The sequence below is a fragment of the Urocitellus parryii genome, chromosome 7, assembly GCF_045843805.1.
Source record: "Urocitellus parryii isolate mUroPar1 chromosome 7, mUroPar1.hap1, whole genome shotgun sequence".
NCBI lineage: Eukaryota > Metazoa > Chordata > Mammalia > Rodentia > Sciuridae > Urocitellus > Urocitellus parryii.
The window spans coordinates 2,005,470-2,029,578 of NC_135537.1; the positions used below are offsets into that span (position 1 = coordinate 2,005,470).

Sequence of the window (24,109 nt, forward strand, 5' to 3'; positions counted from 1 at the left end):
AAATGTGGGGAGGCAGCTTGCCTGGGTCAGAGGCCTGCTGTTCCCATGTGTGCATGGACACACTGATGCTAGCACACACACTGGTGTGCACTCCTCAAGCTCAGTGTTACAGCCTCATGCAGACCAGGGAAGTGGAGGGCACAGCCCGTTCATAGGAACTCAGCGGCCTCTGCAGGTTGGCACCTTGCGCTGCCACCAGGTGTGACCTGTGCCTAAGGAGAATGGCCATCATGGAAAGACAGCAGTAGCGAGGACCATGAGTCAGAGAGGGACTGGCTCATCGCTTTCCCCCCCCCCCCCCCCCCCCCCCCGGCTGTGGGCGTGGGGAGACAGGATGCCGGGCACCAAGGCCACCGTCACATATCCCCTGGCCCAGCTCCTCCAGGGGCCGCGTGCGTCCCTTCCTCCCGTGGGCCACCCAGCGGGCGGAGGGCGCCTTCAGGGAGCCCGGGGCCAGGGCGGAGGAGGGAGGGCGCGGGCCCCCGGAGGGCGCCCCCGGGGACGCCCCACTCCGCACGCTGCTTTGAGCGAAGGTCCTCGCAAGGGCCCTTCAACTCTCTTGGGCTTTGGTTTCCTCGTTCGCGTGCCCACGAGGGGCCCACGCAGCCTGCTCAGCGTGACAACCCGGCTCCCGGTTCCCGACACCCGCGGGAGCCCTCACTTCGAGGCACGTCCGAGGTCCACCTCCCCGGCAGGCACAGGGTCCGCGCGTCCGCCCGCCCGGGTCTTTTGGCCGCGCCGCCCTCCGTCCGCGCAGCTTCCGGCCACGCGGGGCACGCTGGGGCTTGAAGTCTGCGGGCCTGGGCGGGCGCGCGCCATTGGCTGGCGGAGCCGTCACGTGATGTTTGGGTGCGCGGCCCGCCCAGCCGCCCTCCTGCCTCGAGCCGCCCTCCTGCCTTGAGCCGCCCAGCGCCCTGTGCCCGGGCAGGTGAGGCGGCACGGGGAGGCGGCTCCGGCGGGCCCGGTGGGAGCGGGCTGGGGCGAGGGTCCGGGAGAGGGTCCGGGGAGGATATCTGGGGGTCTGGGGAGAGAGTCCGCGGACGGAGTCCTGGGAGGGGGACCGGGGCCGCCGATCTGGGGAGAGTCTGGGAGGCGGGTCGTGGTCGAAGGGGAGGAGGTCCGGGAGTCCGGGGAGGGAGTCTGGGGACAGAGTCGAGGGTCTTGGGAGAGAGCCTGGCAGGGAGGCCGGGGAGGGAGTCTGAGGGTCTGGGAAAAAAAAAAAAAACACCTCAGGGGAGGGGGTCCGGGGGTCTGCGGAGTCTGGGGAGAGAGTTCGGGGAGGGGAATGGGGACGCCGGGGACAGTGGCCAGGGTCTCCAGTGCAGCATACGGGGCTTGTGGGCGGTTCCAGACCTGTGCGTCCTGACCTGTGCGTCTTGCTGGTCCCCCTGTGGACCGCTCTGGGCCAGGGGCGTCCCCTTGTCCACTTGTTGGCTGCTGTCAGGTGTGGTTCCCCGTGGCTCCACGGTGGACCCTGCCTTCCAGCCGCTGCTGGAGACTTTAAGCGCCTGTGCATATCCTCTGCTACTTCTGGAACTTGTGCAAGGTGCCTTGTGGGTACTGGGGCCAGGTACATCCCAGGGAGTTCCAGGGGGCTCAGATCTGTGCCGTCTTTGGGGACTTACCCCAGGGGCCACCTGTTATTTTCAGATTGGCATCTCCTTCTCCCTTGGCCCTGGGAACTCTTACCATTTTGTTCAGGATGGCAGCCAGTGGCCACATAAAGCTTTTTAAATTGATCTTAAAGTGAAGCCACATTGACTGGTGGCTGCTGGATTGCAGAGTGCTGATAGGGACATCATGGAAAGTTCTGTAGGTTAGGGTGCTGCTCCTCACCCTGTCAGGCTCCATTCCAGCCATACATGGTACCTTTTCCTTGATTGAACCCCTTACTGTCCTTCCCTTAGGTCCCAGCCTGCAGGCAGATCCTATCCTCTGCAGGTATGGGCTCCTGGTCACTGGCTTAACTTCCTGTCTCCTGGTATTTCGGATCTTGTTGCATCTTTCCTAGCCCTTCTTATTTGACCATTGCTACCTTTCTGGATGTTTGCTGTCTTTAGTGTCTGTGAGGCAGAGATTGGGATTGTTCCTTACCATACCTCAATGTGGGCACAGTAGTAGGTGGAAAGATAGAAATGAAGTTTGTTAATAGCCTCAGGTGGTTAAACCACACTGTGATGTGGTTCAGCCTGGTGCACTGTAGGTCCTTGGTAGAGATCCTGGGCAGCGCATGGCGGCACACACAGGGCAGTGTAGGGTCAGGAGCCAGGTTGTGATTACAGATGGCTGTGGGAGGCTGGTGGATCCTAGAAGGCTTCCTGCTGGCTGGGTCTCCTCCATCCCTCACCTCAGCTGACATGGTCTGTGCACATGCAGCACCCTTGGCTGCCCTGACTGCCCAGCCTGTCTTTTCTGGGCACGCCTCAGGCCTGGTCCTCTGCAGGCACTGGAGTGACGACTTAGACCCGGGCAGGCATCTAGGTGTGGGGCTCATGGGCAGGCAGGCTTCCTCAGGTCCCCTCCATGGCTTCCCGCTGCTGGGAGGGTAGGCAGGATGTGGCTTCTGCCTAGGATTCCAGCCACATTGTTCAGTTCTCGCTTCATGTGTCACAGCAACTGTAGAGGTCCTTGTTTTCTGCACACTGCATGGCTTTTCTTACGTGTGTGGGCGTGTGTGCTGAGCTGCCACTTGGAATGCCCTTGTACTTGCATGTTTGTCTCAAGCACTTCCACCCTGGTTGCCTTTGTGCCCTGAGCACCCAGCCTAGCATCCAGAGCAGGTGGGCACTGGGCAGGTTTTGATGAATGAGTGAGCTGTGAGAGGAGAAGGCAGAAGGAGAAGTGCAGGTATGGAAGTTCAAGATTTGGGAACCTCCGAGCAGGAGTTCCCAGAGGGGAGAAAAGGTGCACAGACCGTGACCACAGGTGAACCTGGCCATTCACAGCAAGACTTCAGTATATGGTGGTGGCCCTGGAGGGGGTCTTCCCAGGTTGTGGAGTTTGAATTAGGCTGTGTGGCCGAGGTCTGGTTGGCAGACAGGAGGGTCATTTTGCAGGCGTTAACATTGATTATACTATTCATACCCACTTAGCAGTCCCCCTGGGGGAGGGCCTGCTGCCATCCCCATTTTACTGATGAAGAGTCTGGGCCATCGGAAGATGAACTGGCTCAGTCCCTTAACTGAAGTTCTAAGACACCGTCCACCAGACCTGGATGTTATGTACTGCTTCCGAGGTTGTTGGGCATTTTATCATTCCGATTTTTTTTTTTAAATGCACAAGGTGTTCCTGTGGTTGTGGGATTTGTTTTGGTTGTATGAATGGAATTCTGCCTGTGTGGCTCAGTCCAGCTGTAATGAATTATGTTCCTCAGACTCTGACTTTAGTGCAACATCTGTAACAATGGGCTGGTTAACAGCCGAGAGTGACCAGCTTTCTGACTACTCTGTTTGCCATCATGCCCGATGCCGCCTGGCTCCTGAGTATTTGATGGATGTGTGATGGGGCACCGAGTGACCAAAAGACTAAAGGGGAGAAAGAGTGGACAGATTGGAAGGGCACAAGGCCAGACTCTTCTTCAGGGGTTATTTTCAGTTGTTGCCTATTAATTCTGACGTTTGGGTTTGCAGCATCTGTATCCTGTCCTACTGGGGTATACTGAGGCCAGCAGGGAAGGTTTATTATCCCAAGATTTTTGGTGAGAAGTTGGACTGCAGTTATTCTCTGACTCCCTATCTGTCACTGTGGCCCAGGACCTGTGAGACCTGGCCCTGGTGGATATTTGAAATGTGTGTGGCTGGGTGGGGGGTGTCATAGCACTGTTGACCCTGAACTGACACCATTCTTACTCCAATATGCTTTGTGAATACTGCTCAGGAGCCATTGAGAACCTTCTATAGGAAGAGCTGTCTTGGCCTGAGTCCTCTGGTACAGAGGTGTGACTTTGCTGTAGGAGTTTCCTGAAGATGATTGAGGTGGTGCCCTTGCTGGAGGAGCTGACTTGGGCTGGGGCTTCTGGGGAGGCCTTGGCTCAGCTGCTGGGTCTGCCATCCAGGGCTGTCCTCAGAGCCCGTTGCAGCTGTTTCTCAGGCCTTATCCCTGCTATAGGACTCTCCGAGTGCAGGGTGGGGTGAGGATGACTCTGCTTGGCTCACCAGATTGCATTGGGTAGACTCCTTCCTGGCATGGGTGGGCTCTGTTAGGACTTGAACCTGTTATGTGGTCACCACAGGCAAGCAAGGATGGTCTGCTAGGGTGGTCTCCCTACCTGGACAGGGTCATTGGCAGGGCCCCAGCCACAGCCCTTGTGGTCAGGACCTCTATCTGAAAAGATGAGAGTTTTGTGTGAGGATAGTCTCAGATCATTGCCTTGCATGGGCTCAGTGGCCAGCAGGAAGGGCTGCCTTGTAGGCTCTCCTGCTCTCACTGGGGACACTGCTGCTCACCTGACAGAGTAAGGACAGAGAGAGTGGTCAGTGAGGGGGCACAGAGAGGGCACCCACCCCGTGTGTGGAGCTGTGGGAAGCAGTGGGGGAGGGCTCTCTGGTCTGGGTCAGACTCCACCCAGGGCCTGTGGCTATCGCTAACAGTGTCCAGGCCTGTCTGGGCCCGGGGCTTGGCATTGTATGGCTGGGTTGTAGTGGTAGCGCACCATACCCACTTTGGTGGATCGATGGACTAGCTGGGGGCAGTTGAGTCCTTCTTGGGCTGGCAGCCCGGGCTGCTTGTTATCCTGGTTGTAAGCACCAATGACAAGGCCGGAGGCCCTGCTGGAGTCAATCAGTGATGTGGCAGCAGAAAATGGGGCAGAAATGGCAGCAGGCTGAAGCAAGAGTCTGGGTTGTATAGGCTTCCTTTAGGGTGGGACTGCAAGGTAGCTCCTGGGTAAAGGTGGGATAGTAGTTTGAATGGGGAATTTCAGGTGCAAGTTCCTTTTTGTTCCTTTACTGTGGCTGAGGCCTGGGCTTTTAAATGACAAAAGCACCGATTTTACCCCAGATAAGACTGGTGGGGGAACTGGCCAGAAAGGAAATGTCCTTGGACTAGTCTCCATGTCCTTTACTGGGTCCCTGGGTTCTGGGCTATGGGAGAGTGGCCTTCCCTGACTGGAAATGAGTGAGCAGGGGTAGGTGGTTCTGCAGGCCCTGTGAGACCCTGGCCAGGTGTTCTGGCCCAATAAACCTTTATTATTTTTTTCTGCTGGATTGATAGAAGATTGTCTTGTTTTCTGCCTCTGATTTTGTTAGCACAGAAGGACTGGGCCAGACAGACTTCATGGATCAGCACAGCTTTGTTCAGGACGGAGTGACGCCTCTGATGGACCCACTTTCTTGGTGGAAAATGAACCACTGGCCAAAGAGGGAGTTTAGTCTTATATAGGTTATACTGAGAGGTGACTCCGTTAATGGGCTTGTCAGTTTGGGCCAGATGGAGGGTGTGGGGTCCGTGGTCAATATCTGGGAAAGTTTAGGGATATCTCTTCCTGAGGCCTGTCTTGTCATTGGGAAAAATTGGTGAAGGATCAGTGTATTGAAGGATATGGAGAATAAGTTCAAGGACATTTCCCTAAGCTTTTGTCATTTTAAACCCCAGGCCTTGGCCAGAGTGAACAAACCCAAAAGGAACTCACTGGCACCTGACCCCCACCCAAATGGGTCAGCTGACCCGGATACCATAAGCCCCAGGAAATTCCCTATTCACACTATTGTCCTACCCTAATTAACCAGCCAACCCCAATGCATTGGACCCCCTAAAGTACCCTCCTGTCTCACCCTGAACAAAGCCTGAAACCCAGACCCTTGTTTCAGCCTTCTGCCATTTTCTGCCCAGTAGGCCAGGTGTTTGACCCATCCTCTGCTGAATCCTGAATAAAGAAAAGCTTGCTGATCCGAAGTCCTTCCTGAGCCCTGCTCTTGCTCCCAGTAGCCTCCATGGGGTGGGTGGCAGCATGGATGCTCAGGGCCTTTTGAGATATCATTTGAGGGATTTGAAGCCAGATTTAAAGACAGGTAGTTAGTGTAGCTAGGTAAATTAGGTCTAATATTGAGTTTAATAAAGAAAATGGAGTCCAGTCTGAGCCTGGGAAGCCAGAACAACACCTGGGAGATTGGAATGTTAATGTTCCCAAGGCCCAGGTCCATCCCAAAGACCTGTTAGTGAAGTAGCTCCCAGCAAAATGGGGAGACGCTAATCAAGTCACTCCCCCAGCTCACTCCCCCCCATCGTTTTCCACCTTCTGTCCTTCCCACCTGCCTCCCCCATCACCTGCCAGATAGAGGGAGATAGGCAAAATAAAATCAGGAATGCAGGAAGACAAAAAAAAAAGATACAAAAGGAAGACCTTTCCTTCCCTGGATCCCCTTCTCCCTGGGAGCTGGGGGCCTTTCTGCTGTCCTTTAATAAAGCCTTACTTTCCACTCTACCCTGCCTCGCGTGCTTCTCTGGTGTTGTACTTCAGCCTTTGGGGAAGCAGGAGTCCTTACTGGTAACAGGCCTGTCTGATTTGGGAAGAACTCCCAAGGCAAAAAGGGGCAGGGGGAGGCTAGGGAGTGCAGCCCCAAGCCCAGAGGGTCTGCCTTTCTTCACCCCCCAGGGGTGCAAGTCACTTTGCACAGTCCTCCAGGGCGTGGTCCTCTTTTCCTGGATTGGGGTAGAACTGACCATCATTGGACTGGCAGTAGTTGGTACTACTGTTTACCATCGGGTATCTGCTGGCACCTGCTGCTTCTTTCTATAGCCAGGTCGGCAGACTTCTGGGGTTGAGTAGCTTATCCCGGGTAAGGCCAGGTCATCACTTGAAGGCTCAGCCTACATCCTGGGCACGTTAACCTGCTCTTGATGGTGTGGCTCCTCTGACCCTGTCACTCATGGTGGGAGTCCTTGCGTGTACCGACTGCTGTGCCACCTGCCTGCCTTGTATTCCTGTTCCTCTGCTTCTGGGATGGCTAGGTTGGGAGAAGCTTTTCAAACTGGAAGGTGTGCTGGGAGCTGGAGATGTTGTTGGCCATGGTGGCTGTTGTGTTGTTGAGGTCTTTGTCCTGGCCTGCCTTCCCTGGCCAGGTGATGTTCTTGAGAATGTGGTACAGGTTTGAGGGCTTGAGGAGTCCTGGTGTGCAGGTTGGCGTTCTTGATGGAGAGAATGGGGGCAGAACTCGGGATTCCTTTTCCCAGGAGATCTTGCTGTGAGGTAGGTAGAAGAAACTCATGGTGGCTGTGGCTGGCCCCTGGCGGTGGAGGTGATAAGTCATTGAGTTGGGAAGCTCCAGCTCCAGGGTTGTGGGGCAGGTGCCAGACTCAGGGAATCTGTCTGTCCATGTCTGTTGCCTGGCCTTTCATTGCCTGAGTCTGACCCTGGGTGTGGTCTGAGGAGTGCAGATAGGCCTGTACCCAAGGAATGCTGGGCTCTTAGAGTGGGATGTGGACTGGGGAACATGAGGGCCAGGCGTCCCTGGGGGTCCCCAGGCATTGAGGTCTGGTCAGGGAATCATGGCCACAGGGAGCACAAGGAACTTGCCCTGGGCAGAGCTGGTGAGGAGGAAAAGGGGTGCAACTCCCACCCTGTCCCACCTGACCATCTTTGACTGCCCTCTGCCCAGATCCACAATCCTTTTAGGCCACGTCTTTGGAAAGGAACATAATTTTAAAGCTGAATCCCAGAACCACTTCTCCCAACATTAAAAAGCACACAACTCGGGCTGGGGATGTGGCTCAAGCGGTAGAGCGCTCGCCTGGCATGCGTGCGACCCGGGTTCGATCCTCAGCACCGCATACCAACAAAGGTGTTGTGTCCGCCGAGAACTAAAAAATAAATATTAAAAATTCTCTCTCTCTCTCTCTCTCTCTCTCTCCTCTCTCACTCTCTCTTTAAAAAAAAAAAAAAGCACACAACACAACAGCCCCTTCCTGGGCCTGGCTGCCCTTTCGGCAAAGGCTCTTAGTGGCAGTGCTAATGAGTGGCTGGATTCATTTCTTGGAGTCTGGCCTCCTTCCCCTGCTTGTCACCCCCAGTGAGGGTGCTAATGAGCATGGCACGGGGGCAAGGCTGGGAGGACGCTGGTTCTGTTTCTTCCTGGTACAGGATCCAGTGAGTCTCAGTGGCAGGGGGCTCCCAGCTGGTCCTCAGCCTCCAGCCTGAGCTCTTTAATTGGCTCTTAATGTTCTGGCTCCTCTGGCCTGGTGGCTGTCTGGCCCTGTTACCCTGGCTGAGAGTCCTTAAGGGTGCCCTGTCCTTGCCACATAAAGTCAGACTCTCACTTGGCATTGCACTTTTTCCTTCCAGCCTTAGAAATCGGTTGGACTGACTTCCCAAAGCTGCCTCCAGCCTGTCCTTGGGTGTCTGGTGGGGCTGTCCTCTACCTGGAATGGCCCCAGCTGGTGACTTCCCTGAGGAAGTCACCATACTTGTTAAAGCATGAGGAAGCCTGCCCATGCCTGAGGGCCTGGCACCTTGACTGGCATCTGTCTCCTCTGGGAAAGGCAAGGCAGAGAGAAGGCTCAAGGTATCAATAAAATGTCTGGCCTGGCTCCTTCCGTGTGGACTCCGGGTGTTTGTTCCTGTGCTGGATGCTGCCTATAGGGCTGGGCAGGGTTTTTTTTTTTCATCCCCAATATAAGAAAGTGCACATAGTAGGCACCTGGTAAACACTCAGGCCTGGGCACACAGCTGGAGGAGCACTGTCTTTTCAGCTTCAGCTTTTGGCCTCAGCCTCTGAGTGCCTGGGCTCTTCACCCCTCAAAATGATAGGGAGTGTTGGGGACCTGATAACAGTAGGTGCTTGACGAGGGCAATACTGCCTGCAGAGCAGTCCCCGAGGCCACACCCTTACCCCCCTTTTGCAGAAGGGAGCCTGGCTTGCAAATCCTGCCCTGGTCTCGCCCTGTGGAGACTTGTCTCCAGGCCTGGCTTCCTGTGCACTTTGCTGTGTGGACACAGCCCAGATGCTGTGAGTGGAGGGGTGTCTGGCAGGGGATGTGGCCAGGCCATGCTGGTGGGTAGGAAGCGGTCAGTGCTGCAGTGGCCCTGAGGAATGTCTCATGGCTCAGAGCTGAGTGGGCTGGTGGTCTTGTTGCCACTGCTCAGAAGGAAGTGGAGTCCTTTTCTCTCTGGCCTGAGAGGTGATGTGATTTCCCAAGACCTTATGTTAGGTGCAGAGATGTGTGGTGGTGTTGGCCTGGAATTCCAGAGACTGATTGAGGTTAGCTTGGGCAACTTAGCAGGACCCTCTCCAAAAATAAAAAGGGCTAGGGATTGTTGCTCAGTGGTAGGGTGTCCCTGGCTCAATCTCTAGTATTGCAAAAGAACTGAAACCCAAAAAAACATGCAGATAGCACTGGGAGTCAAATCCAGTTGGGCCTTCTGGTCTACCTAGCTTTGCTCTCTGCAGGGATCCAGGTCCTGGATGGGAGCATGGGGTTAGCTGCTTCTCAGGACTGTCAGGGCTCTAGTCACCTCTCTTCGAGCACCAGCCTCTCCTATTTACCAGAGCAACTCTGATTTGGTCTGCTTGTCTGTGTGGTCAGGAGATGGCTCACACTCATGGTCCAGGAGGGCTTCAAAGACTCTTGTAGTAGGCCTGGTGTCTTCTGAGTGCTGTTGGTAGGGTGGACTGAGAGCTGGGGACAGTGAGTGGCTAGGGCCAGAGCCGTCTGTCCCAATGGCCTGCTGCTGTGGGCTGCAGCCGTGTTTTGCCTCCATTATCCCAACAGGACTTCTGGGTCTCTGCCCACCTGAGCCTGCTGCTTTGACACCTCACCTGTGTGTGTGGGCTGTGGAGGCTGGGGAAGGTCAGGGCCAGCAGTGTGGTCCCACTGAAGCTCATGGGGCTGTCTTTATTTGGTGCCAGAGGCCTAAGTGTGCAGGTGAGACCAGGCAGCTGGTGGATGTTGCTGTGAGGGGTGGAGTACATGTGGGTGGACGGGCACAGGCCAGGTCATGCTCACTGGCAGACAGCTCCAGCTTTCAGTAGCCTGGAGGCAAAGGTCCACGTCCGTTGGTAATTTGGAATTTGTGGCCAGAGGAGCCAAACGGCTGTACCCTCACTAGGATGGGAAGCACAGTGCCACCATGCTCCCTTGACAGGAGGACTGGAAATCGTGGGTGACTGAATCAAGCAATGCCCACGTGAGCCATCTGGCCATGTGGTGTTGTGGTTTGGAAAGGCCACCCTCCTCCCTGGATAATCCCCCTGCCAGTCCTCTGGCACCCCCTCTGCCTCAGGAGCATTTAGACTATGTGAGGGCTCATGGATCTTCTGCTGTGACCACCAGGATGCAGGGAGGTGGAGGGGACAGATCCAGCTCTGCTCTTTGTTAGCCTGGAACCCTGCAGAGCCATTTTAAAAGGAAGGAAACCTTCTGTGGGGCAGTTGTTGCTTCGTGCCCAGTTGTAAGGAGGCACTGCCTTCCCGAGCACCCTTGCCCAGCGTCTCCTGTATAGCATCTTGGAGAACTAGCACAACAGTGTACCCAGGAGGGGTCCCTGGCTCTGTCACCAGAAGTCTCACTGGGGCGTATGCCCTCTGGGCTGTACCTGCTTTGTTTCCACCCACTGCTACTTGGTGCCCAGGAGCCACTGTCCTTTCCCCATGTCTGCCACGTCACTTCCGAGTGTTGCCGGGTGGAGCCAAGCAATGAGCCACCTCCAGGAACTCACTGCTTCATTTTCTGGAGCTCCGGCCTGGGCCGTGGTGGTTTGTATGTTGCTGGGTCCTGTTCTGCAGCGTGGGTGGTCCACAGCTGAAATATGTGGCGGCCTCTTATTTTAGTGTTTTGAATTGTTCAGGTAATTCAACAGTAAGAACATGGGAAGAAGCACGCAGCGGGAAGTTCAGGTCTCCACATCCCCACTGGTTAGCCTTGGTCTCCACTGTGACTGTGTGGTGGCTTTCCCACACTTCCTTCCACGATGCCTCACGATGCAGTCAGGAAAACGCTGCTGTGAATCTTCAAGTTTCCTTCCGCCTTCCACAGGCCATCCCCTGGTGGACTGCTGCCCCCACCTCCCACACACTCGGTCCTGCTGGGGAGAGAGTTCTTTGCATCTGACCCAAAACTCCCTTTCCTTGTGCCGGCTCCTGTGGTCCTTGGTGTGGATGTGCTCATACTATGCGTCTCGCCCTCTATGATGGGCATGTGGGACACAGTAGCCTTCTCTGCTCTGCTGCACCTGTCTTGGCCCAGCACACAGGGGAGGAGCAGGTGCTGGGTCACAGGTGCATGTCACGTAGCTCTTCAGGTGTTGATGCTGTGCTGCCCAGCCTGGCCAGTGGGTTTGCCAGGCTGGGTTCTGCGTCTTGGAGTGCACCTGCCTTTTGTTGTGAGTTGGGCATCATTTCAGGAGTGGAAACCATTCCTGTTTCCTCTGTGGCCTTTCCTCCGGGGTGTGTTTGTGAATGCTGGTGGTTGGTCTGTGCTGCAGCTTGGCCCCGGGAGGTCTGAGCTCAGCTGATTTCCCTGCCTTGGGACACCTCCTGACCTGTTGTTTTGTCACTGCAGAAGCTTGGAAGGAGTCAGGTTGTGGTTTTCAAGCTGAAGCTTTGGCTTTTGGGTTATAGTTATTGGAAGGAGCTTCGAGTTTATAAAGGAGTCTTGCATTTTCTTCTAGTTTCTGTTGTTCCACTTTTACAGTTTTGACTGATTTGTCTGTGTCCTGGTGTGCAGAGTGAGCTGTAGCTCTGACTTTGACTCTTTCTGGATGACTTCCCGGTTGTCTCCTCCAGACCACGGGTAACTCACATCTCCTGCTGATTCTCTCCTCCGGCAGAGTCACATGCTGAATTTCCATTTCGGTTTAGGTGGGTTTGTTGCAGGCTGTTCCGTTGGCTGATGTGCATCCTAGCCGGTATTGTGATTATTAAAGCTTTGTGCTACTTTTTTTTTTTTAAAGAGAGAGAGAGAGAGAGAGAGAGAGAGAGAGAGAGAGTGTTTTTTCCTATTTTTCAGTTTTCCGTGGACACAACATCTTTATTTTATTTTTATGTGGTGCTGAGGATCGAACCCAGCGCCTCGCGCATGCCAGGCGAGCGCATTACCACTTGAGCCACATCCCCAGCCCAGCTTTGCTGTTTTAATACACCAAAGAATTCATTGCTTTTTTAATTTTTTTTTTTAGTTGTAAGTGGACACAATACTTTATTTTTATTTATTTATTTTTATGTGGTGCTGAGGATGGAACCCAGTGCCTCACCCACGGTAGGTGTGTGCTGTACCACTGAGCCCCAGCCCCAGCCCCCGAATTCATTGCTTTTTTGTCAGATTTTTTGAGCCTATCTGGTTCATTTATTTTTATATATGAACTTTAAATTTGCTTGTCTGTTCTTCATGCAGGCCTTCCACTGGAAACACAGGTGCTGACACTCATGTACACAACACACAGCACTAACCCCGAGCCTGGTGGGTTTTGGCTTGGAGTTGGGTTAAACTGATAAACTAGCGCAGGGAGAGGGTGTCCTCATGCCACGGAGTCTCCCTTTTCAAGCATGCTGTATGTCTTCTCAGTATAGTCCCATTTGTTCTTCAGTAGTGCTTAAAATTCTTGTTAAAAATACTAATTATTTATTTAACTGACAAAAAATGGCTTGTGTTCGTGGTGTGCGACCTGGGGTGTGGCGCTGCTGGAGGGTGGTGGTTCTGGCGGGATTCGGGCCTCGCCCCTCCTCTCCTCCGCAGGAGCGGGCAGCACAGCACCATGCTGCGTGCTGACTCTCTTGAACCTACTTGTCCCTCAGTCCTTTGTCCCTGTTGCCCTCCTCCCCAGCTGTCACCCACGCTAACAGCCCTTGGCCCTGCTTCGGAGGTGGCTTTGCGATGCCGAGTGGGTGAGCCCCGCAGTCCTGGGTGTTCTGGTCCTGCTTGTTTCCCTTAATGAAGGGTCTTGGAGTCTTCCCGCTGTCACAGACTTCCTTTCTCTCAAACACCCGGGGACTTTCCTGTTGCACTCCTCAGCCGATGGACACTCGGGCTGCCCGTTCCTGGCTGCTGTGCAGAGGCTGCACGACACATTCTGACTGCGCGCTGCCTCTCGGGGTGTGAGGAGCCTCCGACTCCGCCACCTGCAGGGCTCCTTTCCTGCCCCTTGGTCGGCACTTGCTCCCTTTCTCTCTGATCACGTCCTTGCTGCAGGGTGGGGTCCTAGCTCCGGGGTCTCCCTGGCATTTTGGTCGTCTCTTGAGAGGTGTCTGTTGAGCTTGTTGCCGTGTCGCAGTAACGTGGTGTGCCTTCATGCTGGGGTTCCTCAGGAGCTTGGGCTTTCCCTCCTGTCAGAGGTGCGCTCTGCACGTCTTGTCCGCTCCGCGGGTTCTCACTGTGTCCCCCTGTGCAGCTTCTTAGCTGGAATGGTCATCTGCTTTCTCGTTTGTTGTCTGCTTCTGAGGTCCCAGCCACAGGCGGCTGCCCAGGCCGGCGTCCTGAAGCATGGCTCCCCTGTGTTTTCCTCTGGTGGCTTTGCAGCAGGTCTGACGGTCTCAGGTCTGCTGTCCTTTTCAAGGGCACCTTCGACCTCGTATGTGAGTGCGCGGTGTTCCAGGCCTGTGCGCTCCCACCGGGAGTTCTTGGAAACTCTGCTGACATCCCTGCCTGTAACCCGAGGCTCTGTTTCTGGGCCCTCCCTCGGTTCTTCTAGTTTCTGTGTGTTTCTGCTTTTCTGGGCTCTCCATCGGTTCTTTTGGTTTCTGTGTGTTTCTGCTGGTACCATGCTGTTTTGGTTGTTGTGGTTTTTGTGTGCTTTGGATCAAGTTTTATTTATTCTCAGGAATTTTGTCCTTTTGTTATAATTGCAAGGAGTTTTCTTTGATTGTGTTTTCGTCTGTGTGTGTGAGTGTCTTTAATTTCTGGGAGTCCCTTTGTCTGTGGCCACCTTTCTGAAGTCTGTTGATGTGGGTTGGTTATCTGGGGTTCTCCAGGCATCTCGTCATGTCAGCTTCATCCCGTGATGGGGAGCCTTCTCCTTCCCAGCTTTACCCCCAGTTTCTTTCTCTTACCTCATTTTGTGACCTGAGGGCTTCAGTGGAGGGTGATTCCCAGGTTGCTCCACTGGAGATGTCCCTGGTGTCACCTCCTAAGCAGAAGGTGGCTTTGGATTGAGGTAGGTGGTAAAGGCAGAACCTGTGTTTCTTATTATGAGAGTCCTTTTTTAAAAAATAAAGAGTTGTTGGATTTTGTCAGTTGCCTTCTAAAGTCATGTTGGGATAATCACGCAATCTTTCCTGGTATGCGTGAGTATGGTGAGTGACAGTGATGGCCTTGGTCTCCTTAAGGTGCTGCGGGACGCAATGCTGGTGGTCAGTGTTTGTTCTTGTATTGCTGTTGGTAAGTAAGGTTGCTCTGAAGTTTTTATTTTTGTGTGTGACTTTTTGGTTTTGATGTCCATGTTATGCTTATTTCATAAACATAGTGTAAAATTTTTATTTCCTTTGCTATACTCTGGAATGGCTCAATAGCATTGCCTGTGAATCTAGTCGACATGGGGCCTTTCTAATTTGAGGGGGTAAGTTCTTTTATGATTAAAAAAAGAAATTTCCCTTTGGAAAAGATTCTGTTTAAATCTTTTTTTGGGTGGGATTGGTTTTTAAGCTTACATTTTCCTAGAAAATTATCACTTTCTTCCAGTTCATCATGTTTATTCATGAAAGCTTAAGTAAAATGACCCCCTAGGACTCCTGATTTCTTCAGTTTCTGTGGTTATTTCCCTCTCATTTTCTCCCTTTTCTTGGTTGGGTTAGCTAGTAGTTCCATTTTGTTGTGTTAATTTTTCTTTGAAGATTCAGTTTTGGGGATTTTTAAAGAATTAATTGTCCTATTTCTGCTTATCTTCTTCTTTCTTTCTGGTAATAGGGATTGAACACAGGGGTGCTATCTGACTCACGTCCCTCATCCTTTCTGTTTTTTACTTTGAGTCAAAGTCTTGCAGAGTTGCTGAGGCTGGCCTCACCTTGGGAACCTCTTGCCTCAGCCTCCTGAGTTGCTGGGATTACAGATGTACACCATTGTATCCAACTACTTTTCTACTTTTTAACTGATTACTTTTTGCTAATAATTAGTCCCTCTGCTTTTCCTCATTTTATTTCATCACCCTTTTTCTAAATGCTTGGTTTGTGGTTGGTTCATTTGTTCCCTTCCTTCTAGAAAGTCTCGACCTTAGGGTTGCTGCTGCTGTCCTGGGGGACATCATTTCCCTGCCTTGTTGCTGCTCTGGGGCTCGGCACTGAGTCTCTTTTCTTGTGGTCCAGGAGCTGTAGGATCAAGCGCGAACATTTGGAGTGGAGGCTTCTGACTCCTGTGTTCCTCGGCACTTTGTTGACATGTTGCTTGCCCTTGGGCACCGGTTCCAGCTCTGCTCTCTGTGCACGATTGGTCCTGGGGTTTGCTTGTGGCCTTGCCATTCCAGTGCGGTGGGGGAGAAGGTGGAGTCTCTGTTCTGGCTTACAGAGTGGATGGACATCAAAGGCTGACCAGGCTCACATCTCACTGTGTGACTCCAGCCTGTGGGTCTGCACTGGGCCTCGGCCCTCCTGCTCTGGTGTGGCAAAGAGCAGGGCATCTCGCCACCTTCTTCAGGGCTGCTGGCAGGTGGCTGCTTACCAGGCGCACAGCTGTTTGACTGTCTGTGTGCCCACTGCTCCTGCAGACGGCACTCCTGGATCTGCCCTGCGTGGCTTTCCTCGCCTCTCTTCCCCTTTTAACTCCTTGTTTTACGTGTCATGTAAGCTCTGTATTTCTTTGTGATTCAACCTGAGAATCTTTTTTCTTTTGCTAGTTAAACTAATTTATTTTTATTGATAGTTCGGATGTGTTTGATCTTAGTTTTCTTCTGCTTTGCATGTGTGTGTGTATTTACTTTTAAGTCTTTTAACTCAGTTTTCCATTCTTTTTGTATTTTTTTTAAAGTTTATCAGATTTTTCTGCTATTTGGGGGAGTCGGTGCCTTTGTCTACGTGAGATATTGTAATAATATCTCTGTGTTGTCTTTCTTCCATGGACTCTAACCCAAGACACCTGAGAGCGTGCCGTGTTCCCCCCAAAGTGTGCCATGTTAAATGGCAAGATGAAGTTGCAGATGTGCTTATGATTATGAACTGTCAGGTAGACAGGTGGGCTGTCCTGGATCACCTGGGAGGGCTCCCCAACCGGGTCCTGAACACAGAGAACTCTGTATCATCAGTGGGGACATGGGTAGGGGCCGGCAGAGTTGCAGAAGTGGGAACGATTTGGCCAGCCCCTGCTGGCCCCAAGATTCAGGAGGGGTCTGGAATTGAGGCCCCGGCCCCCTGGCATGGGCCAGGACACAGACTTCAGTCATGCAGCCACCTGGACCTGCGTCTGCCTGAACCTCGAGGTGCTTTCCCTGCTCCGGGAGGCACAGCCCACCTGGAGACCCTGACCTGTAGCAGCTGCCACAGAGCAGGCTCTGGAAGCCAAGTTTTGGCCATCTCATGTGCCAGCAGTAGGAAGCTCATCCACTTCTCTGGGCAGTTGTACAGTTACTGTGCTTGGTGTTCGAGCTCCCATCCCCAGCTTTAGTCACCCATAGTCCTTTGTCTGTGTTGGCCTTTGTGCTGTGGAATCTTCTTGTCTTCTGTGACTGGATTGTAGCTTTAAATGCTGTCCTCGGCTCTGGTGCTTGCTGGCTTCCTCTCTCCCCTCTCGTCCCTGCAGCTGTCACTGCTTGGGTCAGGCTCTACCTTGGCCCGGCCTGCTGTCTCCGGAATCCCGCCTGGCCTGGTCATCCGGCACTAGGTGGATGTATCCAGCGCCCGCTGACAGCCGGTTCAGAGTGTTTTCTTGGGGGGCTGGTGGGAACTGCTGTCCCCCAGCACTGTGGGTTCACAGGGCAGGGTGGGACAGCATGGGCTGTGGGTCAGCACTGCTGGGCTTTGACTCTTTAGCTGATGTCACTCCCCCTTTCCTGACTTGGAAGGTTGCTTTGGAAAAACCTGACCTGCTTGGTTTTCTTCCCTGTACAAGTGATTTGCTTTCCTTCTTTTTGCCTCACTTTTGCCCACCATCCGAGTCTCTTTCATTTGTGATGCTTTTGACTGTGTTTTGATTACGTCTTAGGAATTCACCCAGAGGCAGGCTGTAGGAGTCTCTGTCTCCTCCTCGCTGTTGATGGTGGACTTGATGCACAGGAGTCCTGATTTTGGTGAAGTCTCATTTGTCTGCCTTTTTCTTTTGTCATTTGTTATCGAGTGTCATGACTAGAGACCACTGCCACTCTGTCTTGGAGGTCCCTGTTTCCTACGCATTGTGTTCAGTTCTGGGGTGTGCTTCCTGTTCGCTTTGGTGTGGGGTTTAGGGTTGGGGTCCAGTGGTGTTCTTTTGCATGTGGCTAGTTTACTTGGCACTACTTGCAGAAAGGACGCTCCTTTCCCTGTGAAATGGTCTCGGCAGCTCGTCACAATCCCTGGGCCTTATATGAGGGGTTGTGTCTGGCTGACTGTCCTAGTCTCTGGGTCTGCATGTGTGTCTTTGTGCCACAGTCAGGCTCACCATTGTGATGATTGCAGCTTTGTACAAGTTTTGGAATCATGAAGAGTGTGACCTGTGACTATTCTTTCTCAAGATTGTTGTTGGCTGTTCAAGTTTATTGTTCATTTTGGAATGAATTGGTTTTTTCCTGGGCGGCTCTTTGTGAGAGCCCCCCAGCCCCCGTCTAGGATGGGGTGGTGATGGGGATGGGAGCTGGCAGCTCTGCGAGTCCTGTGCTCTCCCTGGGGCTGCACAGAGGCAGGCTGCTTCCTGCAGACCTCTGCCGGGTCCTTCTAATTCTGGATGTGGCCGGTCCCCTCTCCACTGCTTGGTCTTGGTGACTTCACGGGAGGCCCACTTCCTTGCTGGTTCAGGCTGCCCATCATGCAGGGGGAGTGCCTTTCTGTGGGTGCTCCGTAGACCTGCTTCCCAGGCCTTGCAGCCTCGCCATGTCCACACCCGTTCCCTGCCTGGCAAGGCTCTGCCTACTCGCTCACTGCCTGGGTGCCAGCCCTCACCAGAGGTAGGGGTCTGGATTGTATTTCCTGTTTTGTCTAAATAGGAAGTTTGGCTTCTTAAACTCTTTGTTAGTTTGGGGAGCTTCCTCCTTGTTGTTTGAGTGTGATTTCTAAAAAGAAATAGGAAAGACATGCCAATATATACTGCCAGGTCTGCTTGCCATGAGGGCCCTCCCTTTGATGACCCCCCAGAGTGTGAACCTGCCTTCTCTGGCACTTGCAAATGGGAGGTCTCACCCACACCCTGACCGCTCTGCCGGGACAGTAGAGCTGCCAACCCTGACAGCACCACTCGCGGTTCCTAGGGGTTGTGGGCCAGGCCAGCAGGAGGCTCAGGGACTGCTGCTCTCAGCACCATGGACAGTACCTGCATGGACGCCTGCCCTGCATCTGCAGCCTGCATCTGTAGCTGTCCTGTCCACCTGGCACCTCCTGCCTGCAGGCCTTTGGACAAGTGGCAGGAGGCACAGGGTTGCCCTGGTATCCCAGCCACTGGTCTGTCCTGCTGCTCAGTGCCGCTCAGTATCAGCTGGTGTGAAAGCAGCTGGGGAGGGGCTGGGGGCAGGAAAAGCTTTGGAGGAGAGAGGAGTTATGGAGAGAAGAGAGCCCCTAGGGCCGAGAGGAGCAGTCATCCTTTGCATTGATGAAGCAGACTTATCAGTGTCGCCTGTGGTGGAGGAGGGGGACCGAACAGGCTTGGTTGTTGTCAGTGTGCAAGGGGACTCCAAGCCTCCAGGGGGCTGAGGCCCTGTGAGGACCTCCCAGGTACAGGGAGGATGTCTTGATCCTTCCCCGGTGTGTGTAGTTTGGGGAGGTGTGTCTGTCACTGGCTCCGAGCCCCCCAGCCCAGGCAGAGTCTGCTCAAGTGTTTGCCAGTAGGAGAACTGTCATCTGTCATGTCTTTACACTGACCACTTCCCCAGCCTGAGGGCGACATGTGACTCCTCAAGTTATCTGAGAGCTTCTGAAACTCTGTGAGCTCCTGGGCATCCCATCACTGCTCCCACCCCATCCAGCCCTTGGGGCTCCTGGTGGAGCACCCAGATTCTCTCCTGCTCTTGCCTCTGGCCATGCTGTGGGCCTCCCGGGACTGCCAGGCTGGCTGCCTGTGCTGGTGGCTCCCGAGTGTGAAGCTCAGAGCTGAGTTGAAGAGCTGGCTGGCCGAGTCTGCTGAGGAGGTTCTGGCATTGAGCCGGTGCCACTGCAGATGGAGGGATATCTGCCCCACCTCTTCCATCCTGGTCCAGCTGTCTGGTACCTAGGGGGGTGGGTCTTCCTAACCTTGTGGTGGTGATGGAGTGCCTCTCTTGGGAGTCCTCCCCTGGACCTCTAGAGCTGCCCTGGGTATGGTGGCTACATGACATCCCTTCCACTGGCTGCAAGCTCATCAGGTTGAGCTTGTGCCCATCCTCAGTGACCTCATGGGGAGCCAGGCTATGAATGCCCAGACACACTCCCGGATTATGGCTATGGCAGCTTGGAGTGATGGCTGTTCAGAGCAGGTGCCAAAGCCAGGTGGACAGGGCTAGCACAGCTTTTAGGGGAAAGAGACCTGGGTCTGGATTCCACCCAGGCCTTTGACCCACTGGGTAGCCTGGGGCAAGCTCTGACATCTCTGAGCCTCATCTCTCTGGCTGGGAAGTGCTGACAGTAGAAGCTCCCTCCCCGTGAGCCTGATAGTCACAAGTGTAGAGAATTGTTCCATTCTCTCCTCCAGAGTTGTGCTGTGTGGTGAGGGGAGTGACTTCCCTCCAGAGCAGGATGTGCCCAAGTGAATCGGGGCATGCTCTGGTCTTCCCCTCGCCTTACTGTCCTCCATCCCTGCACCCACAGCCTGCTCGGAGCCTGTGCAGATGGGGGCTCTCCTGCCTCTGCTGCTTGACTTGAGCGTCATCCTCTTGCTCCTTTGCTTCTGCTGCCCTGGGGAGAGGGAACGTGGTGAGATGTAGTAGCTGGGTGGTGGGCACAGGTGGACCTGGATGCTTCCCTTCCCAGGAAGGGAGGAGGTTGGCATAGAGGCAACGCGGGCAGGAGGAGGGGAGGCATGCACTGTGGACATCCTGACTGCCCTTTTGTGCTGCTAGTGATTGCGCTTCTCCATGGCTGATTCCGGACGTCATTTTGCAAGGTGCTTGGGGGTGCCCGGCTGGCAGTCTGTCTGACGTGGAATCCAAGTTGCTATAACAACACTGATTCATGCAATCGCAGCTCCCCTGGCTGGGCCCTGCCTCTCTCTGGCTCTGAGGCATGTACAGACACACGTGCTTGCGCGAGCACACCTACGTGGAGACCCCGAGGGCTGGCGCCGGGCAGGGCTGAGTGGGTCTGGGCACAGCCAGGCCTCCTCCACCTTGGCGCGATGCCTCCAATCGTGTGCCTTGGCGTGTGGGGTGTCAGGTACAGTCAGGGGAGTGGGTCGCAGCCTACTCTATGGGGGGGCAGGAATGGGCAGCTTCTGAGGCGGGTGTGGGCACGAACCATGCTCTGTGACTCAGTGTCTCCCACGTGCAGCTTGAGCAAGGGACTGCAGAATGTCTGCTGCTTCTGAGTCTGGGCAGGCAGGTTTTGCCTGCTCACCCATGTGGCGGGGGCCTTTCCTGGGGCCCCAGCGAGAGGGGATGCCAGCCTAGGGCCCACCATCCCACTGATTGTCCCACAGGAAACTGCAGTCTGCTGTGAGCAGCTCCTGGTGCCACGGTCGCCACCTTATTCCAGGCTGGCCCTGGCCTCTGCTTCCTCTTTCCTCTGAGACAGGCCAGAGGTTCGCCAGTGGGGCTGGGGCTGCTCCAAGACCCCACCTGCCTCTGCCCCCAGCTCTGACTCCAGCCAACACCTGACCCTCTAAGGCCTCAGGGGACTGGCAGGTTTTTAAAGGAGGAAGCCACACTGGGTGCTGGAAGGGGTTAGTCTGGCCATGAGCGTCCTCAGGGCTGATGGGAGGCCCTTGAGTCATTCAGTCCTTGCTGGGGATTCAGTCATTCATCCTGGGGACCTGTGTTGAGTGGGCAGGAGCTGGTGAGAGAAGTGGGTTTGATTTGGCCTCGGGCTGCCCGTGGCCTTCGGGGGCTGGACTGGTTCTGTGGACATCCTCTTAGTGCCCCAGTAATTCTGAAGACGACCTGGAGCCCTGTGGGCTGGGCCAGGCTGGTGCTCCCGGCCCTGGTTGGATACCAGTCTGTAGTGCTGGGATATGAGGCGCAGCAGGGTCCTGTGGAAATGCAGCTGAAGGCGAAGGGGTGTGTGCGCGCATGTGGGTAAGGGTGGGATGAAGAGCACTGGAAAAGCCTTATCTCAGTTTCCAAAAAGTAGACCCTGTTGTCATAGAAAGCTCACAGCAGAGGAAGGAAACCAGCCATTGCTTGGTGGTGATCATTCAGACCCTCGAGCTCTTTCTCGTCTTTTTTCTGCTGTGGTATTTGATGGAATTGTGTCCTCACTAGGTGACTTACTTGTACCCTTGCTGTTTCACCTGAGAGTTAGGGTCATCTGCTGGGAGGATGGCTGGCGAGGAGAGGATTGAGCCAGGGGTGACCATCTGGTGGGCTGCCAAGAGAAGTGGGATCAGCCTGGGCTGGGGGGGGGGTGGGGAAGAGCTTGGGGCAGTGGGTGTTTGCAGGGGTGCCCTGGAAAAGGGACACAGCCTCCTGGGGTCCTCTCTCCTGCTGTTCCCAGGGCAGTCTGGCCAGCAGGAGGCTCCTGGATGTTGCCATCCTGTCCAGCTCCCTAGTGCCCCTGAGAGAGTGTCAGCAGTGCCTCTCCCGCTGTGTGACCTTGTGAACCTGTGTTCTGGGCTGTCGTGTCTCCGCTGTCTGTTGCTGGCCCGAGAGCCAGGCCTGGCTCCATGGGGGATGTTCTGTGACTTTGGGCTCCTCAGTTCTCTGTGCCTTAGTTTCTCACCTGTGACCTTGTGGGGGGTGGAAGTGGGTGAATGCATTTGAAGTGCATTGGACAGCACTTGGCACCAGGTGAGTATGCAGCAAAGGTATCAGAAAGTCTGTTGCTCCTCCTGCCCCTCCTCGTCAACGTTGCTGTCCTGTGACCACAGCTTCTTAGGAATAGGTGCTGGAGGGCTCAGTTTCCGCTCTGCTGGGTGCTGCGTAGGCAGCCTGCTCAGTCTTGGGAGGGCAGGGTGGAACCTCGGGACCCTGCCTGGTACCTGGGGGGGCTTCCTTCCCAGCAGATGGAGCTGGGAGCCCAGGAGGCCGAGCAGAGCCACTAGCCTGCCCCACGAGGGGGCACTTGGAGACTGCTGCATCAGGAAGCCTTTTGCTTGCTTCACACTGCCCATGGCTGGCCAGGTGCCCTCTTTTGTCTCATATGGTCCCTGGCCTTTGGTGCCCATGGGGGTAGGACTTTCAAGGGTTTTAATCTTCAAGGGTCTCGCTCTCCTCCCTAGGGCATAGGGACAAGTGGGCTTCCCTGTCACCTTCTGCAGAGTGCTCCTGTTGGGAGCCTTGGTGGCTGTTTAGAAGCTGTGGCTCTGGTGAGCTCCCTGGGTGGTGAGCTGGGTGGGGTGAAGTCGGGTGGGGCACTGGACACTGGGGCTGGGCCACAGGGCTGGGAGGAGGGGCTGGTTGGGGAGGGGACTGGCACCTCTCGCCGTGTTGATGCTTCCCCAGGCTTGCTGTGTGCCACGTTCTGTCCTTGCTGCAGTGGCCCTCAGAGGCATGGTGGTTGAGGAGACGGAGGTTCTTGGGTGAAGCCCACTGAGCAAGGTGCCATGGTGAGGTGGAAGGCACCTTCCTTCTACAAGGCTCTTCTTCTGCAGAGGATGCTGCCAGCCCAGCCTGGGAGAAGCTGGTGTTAGAACCATGGTCAGGGCGCGCCTGGCTCTGCGATCATAGATCCTGGAGCTTGACAGGCAGCCCCTGCCTTGGCTTTGGGAAGAGAAACTTGACTTACCCAGGGTCAGGAGCAGCTCACATGTGGATGACCAGATGGGGCCTGCGTGGATCAGCTCCGGTCCTAGCTCATTCGCTCCCCATGGCCACCCCCAGAAGGGGGTACTTTGTTACAGATGCAGGGAGTCAGGGGCCTTCATTTCACCCAAGGCAACCGAGCTTGGGAGTCCAGGAACCTGACTTCCCAGAGTGCAGGCTATCTCTGGTGGCTTGACTTGGCATGACCAGTCCTGGGTGCTCTAGGGCTGGTGGAGCTGGCTCAGGACGGATGGGAGCTTTTCCCCAGGTGAAGCCCCCAGTGGTGGATCGGCTTTGTTATCCCACTTCCTAAATTATGGAAATGAACACAATGATCTTGAGCCAAACCGGATGAGCTTGTTTGTCTAGGCCGGAGGAGGGTGGCCGGGAATGGGAACTAGATGTGTTGGACACTCCTGGCCGTTTGACCTGCAGATGCATGCTGCCCTGGGTGGTCGCCACACTAGGGTTGGGCATCTGGTGGCCTGTGTGTAAGGTCTGATGATTTGGGTCCATCTGGGCCCTGGGACTCAGTAAGGGTCTGCCCTGGCAGAGCCTGCCCACTCTGGCCCCCTTGTTTTAAGGAGCTGCATCCTGTGTTCAGTTCACCTGGGAGCTCCAGCAGCTTTCTTGGTTAGGTGATGACGCTCATTCGGTTTGTCATCTTTGCAGACAGTGACGGGTGTGCCTGGCAGAGACTCAGAGAGCCTCAGTGGTGGCATCTGAGGTGCCTCTTAGGTGCAGGGTCCTGAGTGTGGGACCACATGCAGAGCACCCACCAGCAGTCTGGTGGAGGCGAGACCAATCCTCCCAGCCTGCCTGCAGCCGCGGCCACTTGGGGCATGTGTCACAGCTTGAGACCTGGTTCACTTACCAAGTGTATACTTCAGTGGCTCTTGGGTGCTGAAACGGTGCTTGGCCACCACCACCTTCTGGTTCCAGAATTCTTCCAGCTCCTAAAGAGCCCATGCCCACTGGCAGGCACTCCTGTTCCCAGCTCTGCTCTGCCCAGCAAGCCAGCCTGCTTTCTGGCTTTAGGGATTTTGTTGGTTCTGAACTTTTCCCTTTGGAAGGACTCTGACGGTGTGGTCTTCCATGACTGGCTTCTCACACTGAGCTCCACGTGTCAGGGTCTGTGCCTGTCATCCCTCCTCTCCGAACCTCGTGGTGGGTGTGGCAGGCACCTCCTGCCACGCTTCTTTCTACCCA

General features: G+C 54.8%; 1 protein-coding gene across 2 annotated transcripts in view; it reads left to right on the top strand.

Annotated features, from left to right (window-relative positions):
• The first annotated feature begins 853 nt into the window (after nt 1–853).
• The window catches only part of Tsnare1 (t-SNARE domain containing 1), a 112,167-nt gene continuing 88,911 nt past the window's right edge, over nt 854–24,109 (top strand). For both annotated transcript variants that reach the window (XM_026403042.2, XM_026403043.2), the window contains exon 1: nt 854–928. The gene's annotated coding sequence lies outside the window, so the exon portion shown is untranslated. The remainder of the gene's footprint in view (nt 929–24,109) is intronic.